Source organism: Narcine bancroftii, chromosome 1 (genome assembly GCF_036971445.1).
Source record: "Narcine bancroftii isolate sNarBan1 chromosome 1, sNarBan1.hap1, whole genome shotgun sequence".
Lineage (NCBI taxonomy): Eukaryota > Metazoa > Chordata > Chondrichthyes > Torpediniformes > Narcinidae > Narcine > Narcine bancroftii.
In genome coordinates, this window is record NC_091469.1 from 167,193,391 (window position 1) to 167,200,932 (window position 7,542).

Here is a 7,542-nt window from a genome sequence, read left to right on the forward strand (position 1 = left end):
TTATGAGGGACTGTACAAAGTCCTGCACAGAAAGACGTCCACGTTCGCTCTTGACATTGGGAGCAAAGAGGAGCTGTTCTCCATGGACCAATTGAAACTGGTCCACTTGGTCTTGTCCTACCGCCAATGCAGAGGACAGCCGCTGAAGCAGCACACCTCACCCATGATGCATCGTAGGACTATCGGTGCCACTTTGGGGGGGGGGGGTGTGCAGCAACACACATAATTTCAGCGACAAACATGCCCCGCTTGATATGCGTAGGCGGCAGGACAGCTGCAGCAAGGATGGCATCGCGGGGCCATCTCTTCAAGTACAGACTGGAAGGGCGTGAACGTGCTCGCATCGTCGTTACGCAGGCACCAGTGTGTAAAAGGCAGAACAGTGGTGCGTAAAAGGGTGTGCGCGAGATTCAAATAAAATCAGTTGGTTGTGATACATGAGCACACATCCCGCCGCTACAGTCTCGGCGCTGCACTCATTCACATCACGCTACCAGGTTACATTTATTGAGAGGTCATGGCCACCACAAGTGGCGCTGCTGGGCTCCTATTTGGAGGACACATCACATACCAGTCAAGGCTGGACTCGCCCCAAGCCATCAAGGTGACCCTTGTGATTGGCCCATTCAAATGACCAGCTACTGGGCTCCAGGCAGCCTGACTGGACTTTGCCCTGACCTTCACCTAATTGGCCCCTGCCGAGCCTCTGCACTTGGCTTCGAGCTATTGGTCACAGCAGCCAATGGGGCCCAGCCTCCACCTGAGTGATTGGCCCCCCAAATACCTGCTGCAGGGTTATAAAGGACCATGCTTTGCTTTGCTCTCTCTTTGCTCCTCATGGCCTGTGAGTATCACCTTCTATATTGGTTGGGGTGAGTCCCAAGACCAGTTAGTTAGAGCCATGTCTGTACAGGTCAAGTGGTGGGGGCACGTAGTGTTACCTTGATCTGATCGTTTACTCTATGTGCGTTTGTGTGTTTTGTCGGGTTCCCTCGTTATCCACAGTGCACATCCATCCCCTTGTGAATTGTGTGTTTCAGTTAATTTAGCATTTTGATTCCGTTGTTCCCCATCTGCATCTCATGAGAATAAACTTGTGGTTTGTACCTCGATCTCGGTCTGGTTCCTAACCTGTGGGACCCACATGAGCCTTCAACAACCACCCAATAATAAAATTGGAAATGTTTAGCACCATGCCTCCAGTCTTTTTGAATTTTTGAAGATAGACTTTAGACGAGGGTACTTAAACGATTTGGGAATGGTAGAATTGTAGCAGCCGTGCAGTGGGCCGAGTGCCTACTCACCTAATGGACCACACGCGAGAGATATCAAGTGCCAAGCAATGGCACATTAAGCTGCTGAGTCTCCTGCTGGAAGGCGCGGGACACTCACAAGGCTTAATTTAAACCAGCCAGTCTCGTGGATCGGCAGCAATCACGTGACGTCCCACCTTGTCCCGTGGAGCCCGGGACAAACGGAATATAAAGGTAGCCTGAAAACCCTGAATAAAGTCAGGCTTGAGTTGATTAGTCTGGCGTGTGTTTCTATTACTTTAGTAGCTCTAATGTAGTAGCCACTAGAATTGGTGACCCCGACTGCAAGATTCGGCCGAAGCCTGAGTCTACAGTCATAATGGATGCAGCTACAGCAGTAATGGCGGCTTCCACCACAGCAGCAGTTAACTCAGTGGGACTTAACTTGTCTCCTTTCTGGACCCATCAACCTCGAGTTTGGCTTATTCAGGCTGAAACCCAGTTTCATCTTCGGGGCATAACAGCAGAGGACACAAAGTTATGGCATGTTGTAGGTGTATCGGACGCCACTACCGCATCTCGAGTAAGCGAATTTATTGCCAATCCCCTGGCGGAAAACCAGTACACCAGGTTCCGCCAGTTTCTCCTGGATACACTGGAATTGACAAGGCATGAGCGTGGCATGCGGCTTTTGAATATAGAAGGCCTGGGTGAAAGGAATCCATCAGACCTAATGAATGAGATGCTGCCATTGGCGGATGGTCATTCTCACTGCCTGTTCTTTGAAACCTTATTCCTATCAAAGCTCCCAGCTCGTGTCGCCATTCCCATCACTAACGTGGATTTCCGCCGTACCCATGACAGCGTGGGAGGCTGACAGGCTCTATCGTACTCCTACACAACAGTCAGCTCAAATACAGCCTGTTTTGGCAGCAGATACATCTCCTGTGTCCTACGAGCCTCCGGTATCTGCAGTTCAATCAAAGAAGGAGGAATGTGCTGATGTTCATCGAGATTGGTGTTTTTACCATCGCCGTTGGGGAAAAAATGCCCATAAATGTGTCCAGCCTTGTACCTGTTACAGGAAAAAGGCGGAAAGCAAAAAGAACCAGCTGACAGTAGTGGCCTCGGCAGCTGGCGCAAATACTGGCCTATTGTATCTTCAAGACAATGCGGGTAAGCGCATGTTTCTTGTAGATATAAGTAGTGAGGTCAGTTTACTCCCTCCTCCCTATTTTGAAAGAATGCATAAATGACAATACCTGGACCTTCAAGCGGCAAATGGAACTACCATTCCCAGCTTTGGAACACGACGGATCTCAATTGGAATAGGAGGGACAACATTCCATTGGAATTGGGTCTGAGCTTCTGTTGCTAAGCCCATTTTGGGTGTGGACTTTTTACAATCCCATGACTTACTGGTGGACGTGAAACAGAGGAAATTGATTCATGCCATCACTTTTCAGACATACCCGCTGGCATGTAGCAAAGAGAGAGTTTCCCAGCTCGGGGTATATAAGCTGCACAAGGATGCCTACTGTTAGGTCTGCTTTGTTCATGAATGAGTGAGTCAAACACCAGACTGAGTCGAAATCAAGGTTCTTTGTTCTTTATTGCCGGATTGTAACACTTGCAACTAACAGTGTTAGTTGGAGAAGGCGCATTCTGCCGTTATCAGCAAGTGGTGTTTTTTATATACCTTAGGATACGTACTTAGTAAATTATCATACCATGACATTGTCCAATGAATAAACTGTTGCTGTCCCTCTCTGCTAGCCTCCTGCACATCAATTTGTCATCCCCACTCTTATCTTGAGAGTACAAGGTCACAACTGCATCTTGTTACGGCCCAGCACTGGGTGACTCCCTCTACATTCCCAGCTCATGATGTTTTTACCTAACACTACGCAGCCTGGTTAATGAATTTCCCTGTTTTCTCACTCCTAATTTCAATGCCTCGAAAACAGTCCATGGTGTGTCTCATTACATAGACACCTCAGGTCCACTGATTCATGCCAGGGCTCGTCATCTTCCACCTGATGAACTGCTGCAAGCAAAGGTGGAGTTTACAGCAATGGAAGAGTTGGGTATCATTCGACTCTCCAACAGTCCTTGGGCATCTCCATTACACATGGTACATAGGAATATAGGAACATAGGAAGTAGAAACAGGAGTAGGCCAAAAATGCCCATCGAGCCTGCTCTGCCATTCAATATGATCATGGCTGATCTAATTTATGACCTAACTCCACCTACTTGCCTTCTCCCCATATCCCCTAATTCCTCTATCACATAAAAATTTATCTAACCGAATTTTAAATATGTTTAATGAGGCAGCCTTCCCTGGTTAGAGAATTCCAAACATTCACTACTCTCTGGGAAAAATTTTTTTTCCTCATCTCTGTCCTAAATCTACTCCCCCAAATCTTGAGACTGTGTCTTCTTGTTTTAGTTTCCCCGGCCAACTCAAAAAACCTTCCTACATCTATCCTATCCATACCCTTCATAATCCTATATGTTTCTATAAGATCTCCTCTCATTCTTCTGAACTCGAGCGAATACAATCCTAGACGATTTAATCTTCCATCATAAGTCAACCCCTTCATCCCAGGGATCAACCTAGTAAACCTCCTCTGGACCGTCTCCAAAGCCAGTATATCCTTCCTCAAATATGGAGACCAGAACTGGACTCAGTACTCCAGGTGCGGTCTCACCAGTACCTTGTACAGTTGCAACATGACCTCCCTACTCCTGAATTCAATTCCTCTCGCGATGAAGGCCAACATTCCATTTGCCTTCTTAATAACCTTCTGTACCTGCAACCTAATGTTTTGCGATTCATGCACAAGCCCTCCCAAGTCCCTCTGCACAACAGCATGCTGTAGTTTTTCACCCTTTAAATAATATTCAGCTTTTTTATTTTTCTTGCCAAAGTGGATAACCTCACACTTACTAACATTGTACTCCATCTGCCAGACCTTTGCCCACTCATCCAGCTTAACTATATCCCTCTGCAGACTCTCCACATCCTCATTACAATTTGCTCTTCCACTCAATTTGGTGTCATCCGCAAACTTGGCTACACCACATTTTGTCCCCTCCTCCAAGTCTTCAATGTAAATGATGAACAGTTGTGGGCCTAACACTGACCCCTGCGGCACCCCACTTACCACTCTCTGCCAACCTGAAAAACTCCCACTTATCCCGACTCTCTGCCTCCTGTCAGACAACCAATTTTCAATCCAGGCCAATAGACTTCCCCGGACTCCACTTTCCTGTAACTTACTGAGAAGTCTCTTGTGCGGCACCTTATCAAACGCTTTCTGGAAATCCAAATAGACAACATCAACCTGTTCCCCTCTATCCACCGCACCCATTATATCCTCAAAGAATCCTAACAAGTTTGTCAAACAAGATCTTCCCTTTCTAAAACCATGCTGCGTCTGCCTGATTGAACCCTTACATTCCAAAAGTTTCACTATTTCATCTAGCTAATTGGCCGATAATTTCCAGTCTTCAGCCTACATCCCTTCTTAAAAAGTGGCGTGACATTTGCTGTCTTCCAGTCTGCCGGGACCTGCCCAGAATCCAAGGAATTTTGGTCTATGACCACCAATGCATCAACTCTAACTTCTGCCATTTCCTTCAGAACCCTTGGATGCATATCATCAGTACCAGGTGATTTGTCTGGCTTTAGTCCCATTAGTTTCTCCATCACTACTTCCTTTGTAACAACTATTTTATCAAGGCCCTCCCCAACATTCGCATCCTTAACTCCGCACTTGGGCATGCTGGATGTGTCTTCCACCGTGAAGACTGACACAAAATATTTGTTTAATGCCTCGGCCATTTCCTCATTTTTTGCTCCCAGTTTTCCTTTCTCATCTTCCAAGGGTCCTATGTTAACTCTGGCCACCCTCTTCCGTTTTATATATTTATAAATTTTTTTGCTTTCTGATTTTGTGCCAATTTACTTTCATAATCCTTTTTCCCATTTCTTATTACCTGCTTTGTAACCCCTTGTTGTCTCTTAAAGTTATCCCAATCTTCCAGTTTCCCACTGCTCTTTGCAGCTTTGTACACCTGCGCCTTCAGTTTTATACTCTCCTTTATTTCCTTTGTTAACCACGGTTGATTTTTTCCTCCCTTCCTGCCCTTTTTCCTGCATTACAAAATATTTATTTGAAAATCATCAATTAGCCTGTGCTCCCAGTCCACTCTGCCCAAATCCTCCCTCATCCTATGGTAGTCACCCTTGTTTAAGCATAATATATTAGTTTTAGATCTAACTATTTCCCTTCCATCTGAATGAGAAATTCAATCCTACTATGATCGCTATTTCCCAGATGCTCTCTGACTATTACATCATTTACTCTCTCTATCTCATTGCACAACACGAGATCCAGGAGAGCATTTTCTCTTGTGGGTTCCTTAACATGCTGCTCAAGAAAGCTATCGCGGATGCATTCTATGAAGTCCTCTTCCAGACTCCCACGACCAACTTGATTTTCCCAATCTATGTGGAAGTTAAAGTCCCCCATGAAGACTGCCGTATCATTATTACATGCCTCACTTATCTCTCTATTTATTTCCTGTGCCACTAAACTATTGTTATATGGTGGGCGATAGATAACACCCACCAATAATTTTTTCCCTTTGTTATTCTTTATCTCTACCCAAATGGACTCAACATTATGCTCTTTAGATCTTATATCATTCCTCACTACTGCCTGGAGCTCATCTTTGATTAAGAGTGCAACTCCACCTCCCTTACCATCCTGTCTATCCTGGCTCAGCATCGTCCACCGGTTCGACAGTCCATGGGCTTCACACTTCCACTTGGTGCCAAAGTGCAATGGCAGCTGAAGATCCTGTGAAGACTACAGATGCCTCAACAATGCAAAGATGCTTGACTGCTACCCGATTTCCCATATCCAGGATTTTGCGCTGAACCTCCATGGCGCACAGCTCTTTTCCAAGACTGACTTGATCCAGAGATACCATCAGATCCCCGTGCACCCATACAATGTCCAGAAGAATGCCATCATCATCCCAAGTTCCTCCACATGCTCTTCGGCTTGAAGAATGCAGCCCAGACTTTCCAGTGCTTCATGGATGCAGTCGGCAGAGACTTGCCTTTCCTTTTCATCTAACTTGACGATATCTTGGTATCCCGAGGAGCACATGACACACCTGCACCAACCTCACCATTAATCCAGAGAAGCGCCAGTTGGTCCTTGAGGAAATTGACTTTCTGGGCCACAAGATTACCAGAGATGGTGTCACCCCCCCTATCTGACAAAGTGGAGGCTAAATGACAGTTCATCAGATCAACAACACTGAAGGGGCTACAAGAATTCATGATAGATTTTTACAATAGGTTCATCCCCGCAGCAGCCAAAATTATGTGGCTCCTTTCTAATGTTGAGCTTGACATAGCAGCTCATGTGGATGGATGAAGCTCACAACGCTTTTGAGGAGACCAAGGAGGCTCTGTCGCATACAATGATGCTAGTCCACCCATGAATGGGCATACCGATGGCCCTCACAGTTGATGCGTCCATCATGGCAGTAGGCGCTGTCCTGGAACAGTTCGTTAATGACTCATGGAGACCTCTCACCCTTTTCAGTCACCACCTGCAACCCCAAATTGAAGTACAGCGTGTTCGACAGAGCCGGTAGCCCTCTACCTGGGCCATCCGCCATTTCCGCTACTTCCTGAAGGAGTGGCCGTTCACTGTCTATGCGGACCACAAGCCGCCAACAGTTGAGACACATCCTAAGTCTCTGAATTCACCACCTTAAGCTACCATCTTTCTGGAAAACAAAACATTGTCGCTGACGCACTCTCCAGGCCAGCAATCAACGCCTTATCACAAGGCATCAACTACCATGATCTGGTGCATGCCTAGTAAAACCACCCTGAAATGCACAGCTTCAGGACTGAGGTCATGCGATTGCAGCTCCAGGACCTCCCACTTGACACCAATGGTACTATGCTCTTCTGCCGCTGGTCCCCGCCCAATGGACGAAAACAGTTTCCAACACGATCCACAGCTTGTCTCACCCCTCCATCCAAACGGCAGCGCAGTTAGTATCCTTCCAATTTTTTGGGCACGGCCTACACAAGCAAATTGCAAAGTGGGTGAAAACCTGCATGGACTGCCAGACTGCAAAGTTCCAGCGACACACCAAGCCCCATGTCCAGCAGTTTGATGCTCCAACCTGCAGGTTCCAGCTCGTCCACCATGACATAGTTAGGCCCGTGGGTCACGCTACCTGCTCATAGT

The 7,542-nt window shown here is 46.7% G+C and overlaps 1 protein-coding gene across 2 annotated transcripts in view; it reads right to left on the minus strand.

Moving 5' to 3' along the window:
• LOC138735993 (zinc finger protein 16-like) overlaps positions 1–7,542 on the minus strand; it is a 116,830-nt gene that overhangs the window by 83,706 nt on the left and 25,582 nt on the right. The gene's annotated exons all lie outside the window — the stretch shown is intronic.